General features: G+C 43.2%; 1 protein-coding gene across 4 annotated transcripts in view; it reads left to right on the top strand.

Moving 5' to 3' along the window:
* The window catches only part of LOC145344395 (leucine-rich repeat-containing protein 4C-like), a 1,050,741-nt gene that overhangs the window by 679,346 nt on the left and 357,275 nt on the right, over positions 1–14,120 (top strand). For 3 of the 4 annotated variants that reach the window (XM_080191523.1, XM_080191521.1, XM_080191524.1), the window contains one exon: positions 12,244–12,307. The gene's annotated coding sequence lies outside the window, so the exon portion shown is untranslated. Of the gene's footprint in view, positions 1–12,243; positions 12,312–14,120 lie in introns of all 4 variants that reach the window. The other variant, XM_080191522.1, reaches the window with a different exon arrangement.

The following is a 14,120-nucleotide window of genomic DNA, read 5'->3' as shown; positions in this document are numbered from 1 at the left end:
TTGAGAATTTTAAATCTATGATCACATCACCGTTGAACATTCTGTTCTGCAGTTTTTAATGCATCCAACCTGAATGGCTGCTCCTCATTATCCAGGTACTTTTTCCCATCCTTGTTGTTCGTTGCTGCCTCTTGTTGATTTGCCATAATATCCTTATTGTACTGTGGGAACCAAAACAATGCCAAGTACTTCAACTATAATTGCACCAGTGATTTATAAATGGCAGCATTAACTCAGTATTATTGCTAAATATTGATCTTTTAATATATATCACAGTGCAGCAGTGATTAGCACTGCTGCTTTACAACACTAGGTACCTGGGTTCGACTGTGTGGAGTCTGCATGCTTTCCCCTTGTTTGTGTGTGCTTCCTCCGGGTGCCCCAGTTTCTTCCCACAATCCGAAGGACGTACTGGCACCGGAGTGTGGCGACTAGGGGATTTTCACAGCAACTTCATTGCAGTGTTAATGTAAGCCTACTTGTGACAATGATAAATAAACCAACTTTAAACAGTTCGGGCACACTAAGGGAGAATTTATAATGGCCAATGCACCTAAGCAGCACATCCTTTGGGCTGTGGGAGGAAACCAGAGCACCCGGAGGAAACTGACGCAGGCACGGGGAGAACATGCAGACTCCACACAGACAGTGACCCAGACTGGGAATTGAACCTGGGTCCCTGGCACTGTGAGACAGCAATTCTAACCATTGTGCCAACATGCATGGTAAATTGCCCCTTAGTGTCCCAAGATGTGTAGGTTAGGGGGATTATCCATGGTAAATGCATGCGGTTGTAGGGGGTAGGTCGGTGTGGGATGCTTTGTCTGAGAGTCGGTGCAGACTGAATTGGCTGAGTCACCTTATCCTGCAATGTAGGGATTGTATGATTCTATGATCAGCAAATGGTTACTGAATGCATTGCCTTGTTGCATGAAAAGCTTCTCATCACCATTGTTTAGTCCACAACATCTCATTTCCTGTAACATCCCCAATCTCTACCCTGTTACATTCTGTCACTTACCTCCAGCATTGAAATGGCATAAGGGAGTTGATTACTTCCTATTTGCTCCTGATTTTCAGCATTGTGTTCCTGGCTGATGGACCCTGAGCATCAGAAAGATGTCACCCCAACATTTAGCAACAACATGCTCTGGCAACAGAGTGCGGATCCTAGTTGCGGCTTTTTGCTGGCACTCATGTTCTCTTAGATGGTTCACAGAGTAGATGCATGGTTGTCATTTTGAATAGAGCTTATGGAGGAGAGTAGGAATTCTGAGCGGAGGGGGATGAAAGTCCAGCATTTTGTGGATTTTAAGATGCTTCCTTTTCAACTCCTTGTTTGAAATACAAATGGTAAAAAATAGCAGGCGGGTAAAGACCATCTGGTCCGCTTACTGACAAGTCAGGCCTCAGGAAGGAACCTGGCTTGATAGATCCTAAGATTATTCTGAAAAGTGGAGGTAAGTTACTGAACAAATTCGCAGGAGTCTGCTGATAAGCTTTAACGCCAAGAATAATACCTATTCCACCAGAAAAATGAACTATGTTACACCAGATGAAGAGGTTGGAAAGATCTCAACGCAAACAGAAGAAAACAATTCAAATATTCATTATTCCTTTACCCTAGCTGTATTTTTACAGGCACATACAAACTCAGAAAGATAAAACAACATACAACATCTATTTTATACTCTAATAATGTAGATATGTAGTACATGTGAATTAACTGGTGAATTGTGGCCAAATACACCACTCTTCAAGGTAAATGACAGATACAACCTAAACATGGATTCCTTAACAATCCAGCCAGATCTCTGTCACACTGTGAGTCAGCTGATCTCACTGAAACCCTGTATTCTTATTTGCAATCACCACATTTGAAGATCTTGACTTGGAATTCTCTTGTCCCTGTCTTCTGGAAACTCTTTCCTGATCCCTGTCTTTGTCCTTGCCTGAGACTTTCCCCTGGGAGCTCTTGCTGTCCTTCACCTGATGTGTGATCTTCTCCCCGTCCCCCCTCCTGTGTCCTACTCTCTGGGACGCACCCAGTACAACAACGCTCTGGTTCAGATCACCTGACCTGAAGTTTTGCGTGGTATCCCTGCCCAGCTTCACTCATGGAACGGGCAGCATGGTAGCACAGTGGTTAGCACTGCTGCTTCACAGCTCCGTGGTCCTGGGTTCGATTCCCGGCTCGGGTCACTGTCTGTGTGGAGTTTGCACATTCTCCTCGTGTCTGCGTGGGTTTCCTCCGGGTACTCCGGTTTCCTCCCACAGTCCAAAGATGTGCGAGTTAGGTTGATTGGCCTTGCTAAGAAATTGCCCCTTAGTGTCCAGGGATGTGTAGGTTAGAGGGATTAGCGGGTATAATATGTAGGGATATGGGGGTGGGATTGTGTTTGGTGCAGACTCGATGGGCCGAAGGGCCTCTTTCTGCACTGTAGGGCTCTATGTTTCTATGATTTCTGCATAGGTGTGCAGGGCTAGCCCCTGGCCTGTAGAATGGAAAACAGCTAATAATGTATCTAAGGCCAGTTCCCAGCCAGCTCATACGCAGAGGCTGCAAGCTGTGTTAGCAAATGGTGATCCCAATTCCCGCTACCTATTGAAACTTAAGATTTCGGAGTTTTTCGAAGCTATCACGTTGCTGTTTGTGGAAATTTGCAGCTTGAAGCTTGGCTACATTTCCTGCATCACCACAGTGACTACACTTCTAAAGTACTTCATTGGCTGTAGATCTCAGAGACATGTTATGAAAAGCACTATGTAAATTCAAACCTTTTCTTGCTTTATATAATTAATAAGTCGGGAAGGGAAAAGCTGTGTTAACTTTTCGGGTGAATCAAATTGCCATAAAAGGAAAGTTTAAAAGTATCTTTGAGTATTTTAGTTGTTAATAGTCAAACTAAATGGTCCAATTGTCATTTTGCCTGTTATATGACTCATTTTAAAAATGTGAAACATTTCAACCTCAGTACAATCTAAACAGTTTGTACCCACTCTATTAAACCATTAAAGATCTGGACAAATGACTTACAAAGCACCTGTCCAATTTACTTAGATCAATTTGTGAACCATTACAGGCTGAGCTGGTCGGATCCTAAATGAACAGCTGTTAGACTGTCTCTGCAGTGGGTAGTGAGCGGAGGAACAAAAAAGGAAAAAAACATTTTTGATCTCATCCTCACCAACCTGACTTAGAAATATATCACTGTCCCTACACTGTCACTGGGTCAAAATCCTGGAACTCCCCTCCCCATCCCCCACACAGCGCCATGGGTGTATCTACACCTCAGGGGGTGAGGGGTGGGGGGGGGAGGGGGGGTGGGGGGGGAGTGGAGGTGGGGTGGGGTGGAGGTGGGGTGGGATGGGATGGGGGACACAGTAGTGGAGTTGCATCCTTTTCAGATTCATTGTATCCAACAAGGCACAAAAGCATCCCCAGCCTCCCCCTCCCATTCCCCCCATCCCCAGTCCCCAACACGGCACTCCCAACCACCCATGCTTCCCTCCCTGGTCCATTCCCAAAAGCCTGGCCCTAATGAGATCACTGACTCACGTTTGTTCAGGGCTCCACACTTCCCTCTGTGAGTGCTGCACTCCCAGCAGCAGCCACTGCTCCCGGTGGCAGTGTTGGGACCAGGGAGCTGATAGCCGTTTGATTGGCTGGTGGTTCTTGGAGGTTTTGGCTCAAGCCAGCCGACAGCCTGGACAGCTGTTAAGTTCCTGTAGCGTGAGCCAGGCGGGCTTGTTCCTGATCTTCACTCTGGTGGACTGGAGCCCCTGCCCCTGTGTAAAGTTCAGGCCTGTGTTCCTGTAGTGAATTGTTGCAGGGCACATATAGATCTCTGAAGAGAAATAGCCTGAAGAGCACAACAGAAACGCTCCTCAAAATCTTTAACAGGAGCAGTTATAACTTGGAGTTTTTTTTTAAATAATGTGCAAAATCTTTTGTGCGATAACATTTGATATGGTGCATACAGAATTGAGCAGGAAAAGACCCCCTGTTCCCAGCTCCACATACTTGTCACGATAAAATATTCCCAACTCCCAGAGAGGCAAAAAAAAATTAAAAATCCAATGTCAATCAGAAAAATCCTGAAACTGCCTTTCTCTAAATGGTTCTGGAAATCATCTTGACCTTGCTTAGGTTAGCTTGCCTTTCCCTACTAACATACAGAGGGATCTGGGTGTCCTAAAATTGGCAACACAGGTGGCCAAGGTGATTAAGAAGGCATATGCTTGCCTTTGTCAGCCAGGGTACTGAGTACAGGAGTTGGGGAATCATGTTACATCTATATAAAACTTCAGTTAGGCTGCGTATGGAGTATTGTGTGTAGTTCTAGTCACCACATTATCAGATGGATGTGGAAGCTTTGGAGAAGTGCAAAGAATGTTCACCAGGATGTTGCTTGATGTCGAGGGTGTTGGCTATGAGGAGAATAAACTAGGATTGTTTTCACTGGAAAGATGGAGGCTGTGGCCTGATAGAAATCTACAAAGTTATGAGGGGCATAGACAGAGTAGATAATCAGAAGCCTTTTCCCAGGGTGGAAGAGTCAATTACTAGGGGGCATAGGTACCAGTGAGAGGAGGAAAGTTTAAGGGAGATATGTGAGGGAAGTTTTTCACAGAGAGAGTGGTGAGTGCCTGGAACACGTTGCCAGAGGAGGTGGTGGAAGCAGGCACCTCAATAACATTTAAGAGACATCTGGATGGGTACATGAACAGGGAGAGAATAGAGGGATATGGACTGAGTAAGGACAGAAGATTTTTTTTAGTTAGGGCGTCATGTTCAGCATGGGCTTGGAGGGCCAAAGGGCTTGTTCCTGTACTTTTCTTTGTTCCTTATTCTAACCCAGCCAATCAATAGGTGGGGTTCTGTTGGTAAGGTCACAAGAGAGGCAAAAAATTGGGTTTGGTAGTGGGGGAGGATTCATCGAGCTGGGCCATAACGAGGGGGCAATCGACTGTTTGGTGGGGCGGGGGGTGTTTGCAATTAGCTGGGATTGGATAGGGGGCTGATCAGCCAGGGATTCCAGTAAGCATGGGGTGGGGAGAAATGTGTGCTTTCCAGGAGGGATGGTGACTGACAGATCTTTCAATGCTGTTGCACAAAACGGAGAGATCTGCACATGCGCAATTGAATTACCTCCTGTGAGCTCCCGGCTTTCTGATGTATTTAGGCCCCGCTCTCTCCCCTGATGGTGAGAATCTGATTTTGCATTATTTTCGGAACAAGGTGGCATTAGATTGGACTTGTAGTCTCACTGAAAAATCAGATTTGAAACTTTCATTTTCACTCTCTTTCGGGAATTGCTTTAGTAAGATCACCTCCAAAATGTTTTATGGCACAAACGGGACAAGTAAAGAAAGAGAAAATCGGTGCAGGGAAGGTATGAATGGCAGGCCAGACACTGTCCAAACAAAATAATTCAGAAAGAAACACAAGGAGAAGAAAATAAGCCAGCAAAGGGAGTGGGGGAAAATGAGACAAAATAGGGGAAAAGATTACAATTCCAAATTGCTGAAACCAGTGTTAAATCCATTGAAACCACAAAGCGCCCAGTGAATGGTTACTCATTGAGTTTACCTTGAGTTAAATTGTAACACGGCCACAGGTCAAAGACAAGGAGGACAGAGTGGGAGAAAGGTGAAGAATTTGCAGGACGGGCAACTGAGCCCCCAGACTCTCACTGTCAGACTGTAGGGAGGTATTCCCCAAAGCCATCGCCCAGTCTGTGTTTGATCAGCCCAGTGTAGAGGAAACCACATTGTGAACAGTGATTACAACTTGCTAAACTGGATCCATCACCACTTTCACTGAATCACACCTGAAATCAAGTTGCCAATTCAGACCCCAGTTCAATACCCTATCCAAAGGCTTGGTCCTGTTGGAATACCCAAAATATACCATTGACGGGATATAAACCTATATCCGTCCAAATCAAATGCAGAAGTGCTTCCAATGAGCCAAGTCAACAGAGATAATTGTAACATGATAACCATTGTAAGAAGCCTCACAACTCCAGGTTTATTTAAAGGTCACTCCCTGATGAAGGAGCAGTGCTCCGAAAGCTTGTGGTCCTAAATAAACCTGTTGGACTTTAACCTGGTGTTGTGAGACTTCTTACTGTGCACACCCAAGCTCAATGCTGGCATCTCCACATCATGGTTACTATCGCCATAGTATCCAGAATTCTTCAACTACATTTTCTAAATTAAGCCTCCTCATATTTCTTCTAATGAAAAAACAATGAAATGCTCCTCCCTGATCATTTTTCCAGCAGTAACTCCTGCCAAATAATTAATTGCTCTTGTCATCTAAGTTGTTAACAAATTACCTTTGCATTGTGCAAGGCTATTTAACAGAAATAAGGATTCTCAGCAGCATTTGCAGGAATTAAAAGATGAAAAATATTTTGAAGTATTGGTTTTCTGTTGGTATTATTAAGCACTTAATCAAAATTAAATTTGTTTGGCAGTGCAGAGATAAAACAGGAAGATGTGTTATGTCTTCATGCAGATCTTCTGGAAAGTTGTTCCTTTCTGAGCAACAGATTTTAAACTCGTTTTTTTTTGCTGAATTCTGAACTTCTTCAGGTAAGTAATACCAGGATTGGAAAATCCTCTTTGAGAATTACTTTCAGAGGATGAGGATTAGGTTTTGAGTGAAACCATCTGTGCTTGAATAATGTGCTTTGATGTCAACCTCTGAACATCACTTGCGGCTGTACCTGTGTGATTTTTTTTTCCCAGTTCTCAGATCAATTGTCCTTGGGGCTTCTTTGAGTGAGATTGTCAATTTAGTGACACAGCTAATGGATAGAGTTAAGATATGGACTTATAACCACTCAGAATAGATTGATACCATCCACTTGAAGTCACTGGGGAGAGAAGAACTGATGCTTGCTTAGTGCTGCATATTACCTAAACTATATATCTCTACCTCATATATACTGTGTGAGGATCTTTTAAAAATATTTTTTGAGGAATATTGTGTTATTCTGTAAAAAGGGCTGTGTGTGTGTGCATGCGTGCGTTTGTGTGTGTGTGTGTGTGTGTGTGTGTGTGTATAAGTGTGTAAGTGATTTAATTAAGCTGGGGAAAGGTTAATAAAGACAACTTCTAGACTCTCAGAGGTTTATTGCATGGAACAGGCCCTTCGGTCTAACTTGTCCCTGCTGCCCTTTTTTTTAAACCGCTAAGCTAATCCCAATTGCCCGCATTTGGCTCATATCCTGCTATACCCATTGTACCCCTGTAACTATCTAAATGCTTTTTAAAAGACAAAATTGTACCCGCCTCTACTACTACCGCTGGCAGCTTGTTCCAGGCACTCACCACCCTCTGTGTGAAAAAATTCCCCTCTGGACACTTTTGTATCTCTCCCCTCTCACCTTAAACCTATGCTCTCTGGTTTTATCTTTGGGAAAAGATATTGACTATGTAGCTGATCTGTGCCCCTCATTATTTTATAGACCTCTATAAGATCACCCCTCAACCTCATATGCTCCAGAGGAAAAAAAAAGTCCCAGTCCATCTAGCCTCTCCTTATAACTCAATCCATTAAATCCCGGTAGCATCCTAGTCTGGGAGAGTGCTGAGAGATGAAAGGAGTGAAGGTGATAAAATGCATGCAGTTGCGTTAAGAGGTCACGGAGAAGTGGATTTATAAGTAAATAGGTTGGGTTTAGAAATTTGCATTATGAGATGGGCAGGGACTTGACTTTTCAGCTGTTATATTTCAAAGGTGGGGAGGGAGTAAAATGTTTATAACTTCCAAAGGTTTCATAAGTAAACAAGGGGATGTTTTTAATTTTAATTTTACTTGAAATGGGAGGCAAGAAGAAAATGTGAAAGATTTTTTATATTTTAGAAAAGTTGTTTTCAAATAGGTGCTGAGGGCAATGGGATTGAAGATGAAAAGAAAAAAGTGATATTTAAGGAAAGATATTGAGCTGAGTTGAGTTGGCTGTGTGAGGGAAATATCCTTAGCTATGTGAAACTATCAAGCTGTCAAGATTTTGAATCCTCAACCTTTTAAGAATTCAGAGAAAAAAATTGCCTGGACTGGTCTGTATTGACAACTGTTTGTGCGAGAGAAATATCATTCTATAATTATTAATAGTTGGATGATTTGCACACCCTAAAATTATCCCTACAGGAAGGTTGAAAGTTCACAGTTTGATTGACAGCTAAATGAGGTTGTTAAAACATTAGTTGTCTTTGATTTGAGATGATAAATACAAGTATGCTTGTTTTGATAAGGAATTAAGTAGAACATAGAACAGAGAAAAACTACAGCCCAACAGGCCCTTTGGCCCACAAGTTGCGCCGATGATATCCATGCCTACTAGGCTTACCTATAACCCTCAATTCTATTTTCAATTTCTACTTGAGTATTTTTAAAGGTTTTGAATGGGCTATCAAGAATAGAAGTGTTTCGTTTTTGATTATAATGAAAGTCATATCAGAAATTTGGATCTTTATTTCATTGTATCTCAACATGGCGCCTGAGGTCTGCCCATGGTGAAAACTGAGCTAGATGGCATTGAGAGCGCAAGGGCAAAGGATGGTGGATATTGGTTGTCATGAGTAGGCATTAAGTTGGCATGGAGACTACAAGTGACCATTGGGGCATGGGTGTGGAGCATAAGGTGGCAAGGAGAGTTGATGGAGTGATGGGGTGTGAGGTTTGAGAGCCAGAGGGCTTAATATAAACAAACAACTGGGATGAAGTTCCAGAGAAACAAAGTGGGTTTTTAACTCACCTGCTCCAGCACCCAGCATCCTGTGTCATTGCCTCCAATCTGCACCTGGAAGACAGCAGGCCCCAGTCCATCCTATACCTCCTACTCCAGTGTCTGGACATTTTCCACTTTTGAACTACCTGTCTCAGGAGCCAACTTGCAGCCATATATGTGGGTGTATCCTTGTAACCAATGATAACATTGGAATCTGTTAAACCATTTTAACATGCTGACCCGGTAGACAATGTAGCCAATGGCAAAATGATGTGGTGGTCAGCTGACCCAGTATAAATAGAAAACAAACAGGGATTGTGGGGAGCTTGTGTGGCCCAAGGAGTGGCCTGAGTGTTGGTGTAGTGAAGTTTCTTTATTAACCCTTTTCCTGTGATTTACTTTGTGAAGTTGATCCTTTGATTGTTTGCAACTGAAGTTTCCTCACTGCTGGACGGCATGTGCTTGTGCGTAAACTTCTATATCTGCCCCTGGCATCAAATGTCCTGATTAATCCATGTTATAATTAATAGCTGGATGATTTCTAATGCTTTTCAGGTCAGATTTCATTCTGCATTCTTAATTTACTCCACTTGCGTCACCTCACAACTATAACCAATTTAAGCTGATGTTCCCAATCATTTTTTAACCATTTGGAATATAAATATATCAGTCCCTATAGAGATATTAAAATCATTTTTGAACAATTTACACAAATTAATTCCTTTTTTTTTCGTGCCAAATTGGCTAAATTTAATTTCCTGCCCGAATCTATGTGGAAAACCTCAGAATTATTCATAATTATTTCTTTCTGTGTCTACACTGATTTTTGGAATCAATTTTTTTAACAACTCGATAGACTTTTTTTGCAACAAAATAAAACCAAAGTATGGGCAGCACGGTGGCACAGTGATTAGCACTGCTGCCTCACAGTGCCAGGGACCCAGGTTCAATTCCGACCTCGAGTCACTGTCTGTGCAGAGTTTGCATGTTCTCCCTGTGTCTACGTGGGTTTCCGCCGGGTGCTCCAGTTGCCTCCCACACTCCGAAGATGTGCAAGCTAGGTTGATTGGCCATGCTAAATTGACCCTAACGTCAAAGGGCTTAGCTAGGGTAAATGTAGGTTATGGGAATAGGGCTTGGGTAGGATCATGGTCAGCCCAGACTTGATGGGCCAAATGGCCTCCTTCTGTACTGTTGGAATTCTATGATATCTGTTGGTTTTTAAACTGTCAGAAGAACTGACTTCACTTATTCTCATACGCATGTGGATGGAGTTTCGACCATGGGTTTAATTAGCAATTTGAGTTGTAGCCGTCCTCAGTATTCATTGTCTCAGCCCGCAACCCCTAAACCTGCGGTTCGACTCTGCAATCAAACACATGTGGAAGAATTATAAACGTAAAACTTTGTATGAAATCTGGCAGTTGTTGACAGAAACTTGTTCGCTGATTAATCCAGAAGGGGGAGGGACGTGGCCAGTGTTGTGTGTTGTGTGTGGGTGTGGGGGGGACGTACACCCAACTCAGTTATTTTTAAACCTCAGTTTGCACTGCATGTAACTTCAGTTTGAAAACCTTTGATCTTCTGCGCTGGTTTGGTCCATCTGAGGTGAGTTGTGTTCATATATAATGAAAGACCGTGCATGATTCACAAATACATGACAGATGTTCATGGAACCAGTTCTTAGTTTCAGGCTTGTGGGAGTGCACGCGGCTGCATCGTGTGTAGTCATGCACATCTGGCACTCACTCTTGGACAATCTGTTACTCAGGAATATCTTGAAAATGTGCACTGCTCAAATTTTGTCACGAGAACATTGGTCGTCAAATGTTCCATTTGTAAAATTGTATTTGTCCAATAACTAACTTTTAACTATAAAATGCAATTTTATTTCTGATATTGCTGGTAGATCATTAAGGGCTGCTGTTGATAGCTTTTAGTTACATCACTATGAACACAGAGAAGATCTTACAGCACGGTGGCACAGTGGTCAGCGCTGTTACCTCACAGCGCCAGGACCCAGGTTCAATTCCAACCTCGGGTCACTGTCTGTGTGGAGCTTGCACGTTCTCCCCGTGTCTTCGTGGGTTTCCTCCGGGTGGTCTGGTTTCCTCCCATAATCCAAAGATGTGCGAGTTAGGTTGATTGGCCATGCTAAATTGCCCCTTAGTATTAGGGGGAACTAGCCGATGTGAATACATGGAGTTATGGAGAGAGGGTCTGAATAGGATTGTGGTCAGTGCAGACTCGATGGGCCAAATGGTCTCCTTCTGCAGTGAGGGATTGTAGGGTTCTATGGTTACATAAGAACATAGGAATTAGGAGCAGAATTGGGCAATTCAACCCTTCGAGCCTGTTCCGCCATTCAATCAGATCATGGCTGATCCCTTCCTGTTTTACTCCCTAGCTATGACTGTAATTCTACATCCCGCACTGTCTCATTTCCTCCTCTATGAACGGTATGCTTTGTCTGTGTAGCATGCAAGAAACAATACTTTTCACTGTATGTTAATACATGTAAATATAATAAATCAAATCAAATCCACCTCCCCATCTACAGGTATATGGATGAGAGGGGTCTGGAGGGACATGGTCCAGGTGCAGGTCAGTGGGACTAGGCAGAAAAATGGTTCGGCACAGCCAAGAAGGGCCAAAAGGGCCTGTTTCCGTGCTGTAATGTTCCATGGTTCTATCTGTTCCCCACATTCCTTAAACCCATTTTTAAAATCAGAAATATATCTATATCCTTCCTGAAACCATTTAATGATTCAGATTCCACCGCACTATGGGACAGGGAGTTCCACAAGTTCACTGCCCTCTGCCGGGAAGTTGTTCCTCCACATTCTATACCATACAAATTCCATGCCAAGCATGGTGCATTTTAATCCGGCCGCTCCATGGAATGGCACATGTTAAATGTTGCGTTCTCTCCCCCACCCCCTCCCCACTGCCTCACCGTGTCACCGACAACTTCAAGCGCAGTTTGCCCTGGCAACTACTTCTGTTCACAACTTCCATTAGCAAGGAAATGTGTCAGAAAGGACCAAAGAAGTACGCAGTTAATTAACTTAACACTGCTGTACGTGGGATGACTGAGTCCAACCAGAAGGAACACCAGCCTTGGGGATATGGTCACAGATGTCAATAATTGTCCTGAAATAACGCCAGAATTGAACAGCTTTCACAGATTGTCAGACATCTCAATTATGTCACTCGCTTTGGCACTTCCAGATGCAGAAAATAGATGCACGTGTACTCTGACATTCTTGTCATTGCTAACATCAATAATACATGGAGCACAGACCCATTCTGGTTGGATATCAGAGAAAAATGTCAGCAATACAAATGTTGGAGGACTGTCATTTTGATAAACTTACTGAAAACGAGATCTGTGCATGGGATTGTATAGTTGTGTTAATAGTAGATTTAGGGGGTGCCACATGGCAGGAGGGGGGGTTGAGACTTTTCTTAATGTTGGCTTAATCTTTCTTTGCAGATTCTCATTTTATCCATGATCCTTCAGCTCACAGAGCTCGCCTGGTGAATTAGATTTCAATGCAGTAAGTGAGTCTACTTGTTGAATTGCAGTGTTGGAATGATATCTGAATGATATATTTGTCATATGTAGCAATTTGTAACAAGGGAAAATAGACTTGGCTGGGAAATATGTTTTTGCTCGGTGTGTTACTCTATATTTGAAAGAAATAACTGTTGGCATCCTATTTGTGAGAACTCCAGCTGCTCTGGTAAATCCACAATGATATTTGCTGTTCTATCACTTTGTATTTCCTTTTGTAACCTCCAATCAATTTAAGTGTTGCGATGCTTCGCATCTATACCAGGGTTCACTGTGGGCCTGGCAGGACTTCATGTTAAGTGTGGCTGAAATTTTCCAACCTCGCCCGTAACCGGGATTCTCCAGTCTTGCTGCTGTGAATGGAGATTTGGATGAATGACAGATAATCCATTCTTGTTGGCAGCAGGAGCAGGGTGGTGGGCGTTCGGAGAATTCCGGCCAGTGTTTTTGTGCATTGTAAATATGAATGAAGCGTTGCCTCCTTTACATTTATTCACACTGAGCTAGCGTTGAGAAGATTGGCACGGTAGCACAGTGGTTAGCACTGCTGCCCCACAGCGCCAGGGACCTGGGTTGGATTCCTGGCTTGGGTCACTGTCAGTGCGGCGTTTGCACATTTTCCTCAAGTCTCTGTTTCCTCCGGGTGCTCCGGTTTCCTTCCACGTCCCGGAAAATATGCTGGTTAGGTGCGTTGACCCAAACAGGCACTGGAGAGCAGCGGCTAGGGGAATTTCACATTAACTTAATTGCGGTCTCAATGTAACCCTTACTTGTGACCAAAAAATAAACTTTTTAACAAAAGTTGTAAACATCAGGGCAGTCAGAGAGGGCAGAAGAGTTCGCAAAGCAAATGTAACGGTGTCAGCATTTCTGATTTCTGTGATGGCTTTTTGTAATTATCGCAGAATAGTAAAAGTATGTTGGGATGGCCTTTGGGAAGGATGGCGGTTGGGAGGTTATTGGGGAAGGGAGCAAACGAGAGGAGTAAAATAAAATAACACTTATAATAATATGACGCCTAAAGTTGTTCGAAGCAGACGGTTTTAGGTTTCCACCTGAATACCAAATTTTATTCAATTTAAACTATGAAGAACAAATGATGCCTTTCTGTGTGCTTTCTGCCAGTTTACACCTTCTATCTTAATTGTCCCGACCATAAACGACAGATGTGGAGCCAAAAGTGTTGGCTGGGGACAGTAACTAAGCTGGAAATATGTGCTTCTTGGCATTGAGTCTTGTTTTACTGCAATCATCTAATATCTGAGGAAAAGTGCCAGCCTGGTGCAGAGAGCTGAAACATTTTCCATTGCTGCTTGTGTAAAATGGAACTGGAAATGCCACCTAATTTTCAGGATCAATTCATTCACAGGGAATGAAGCCACCTCTGGATAAAAAGCTCCACTTCTTTACATCTTGTCAGCTGCCACCTCAGATTTTTGATCAGACGATACAATGCACGTGTTTGACAAGACGTGCAAAGACATTCTATAAAAAAAAGCAACAGCTCAGACTTTTCCCGATTCCGGGATGTCCAAAAGAGATTGACAATGTTGATTTTCAGTCTAGTCACTATGATAACATGGGAAAGATGGCAGGAGCTAATTTGCAGACAGCAAACTTCCACAACATGCAAAGAGTTAAATAACCTGATTACCTGATATCAGCTTATCATAGAACCTCAGCAGTGCAGAAAGAGGCCATTCAGCCCATCGTGAATGCATTGACCACAATCCCACCCAGGCTCTATCCCCGTAACCCCACATATTTACCCTGCTATTCCCCCTGATACTAGAGCC

This window comes from Carcharhinus amblyrhynchos, chromosome 6, assembly GCF_965287045.1.
Source record: "Carcharhinus amblyrhynchos chromosome 6, sCarAmb.v2.hapA, whole genome shotgun sequence".
NCBI lineage: Eukaryota > Metazoa > Chordata > Chondrichthyes > Carcharhiniformes > Carcharhinidae > Carcharhinus > Carcharhinus amblyrhynchos.
This window is presented reverse-complemented; position numbering and strand designations above follow the sequence as displayed.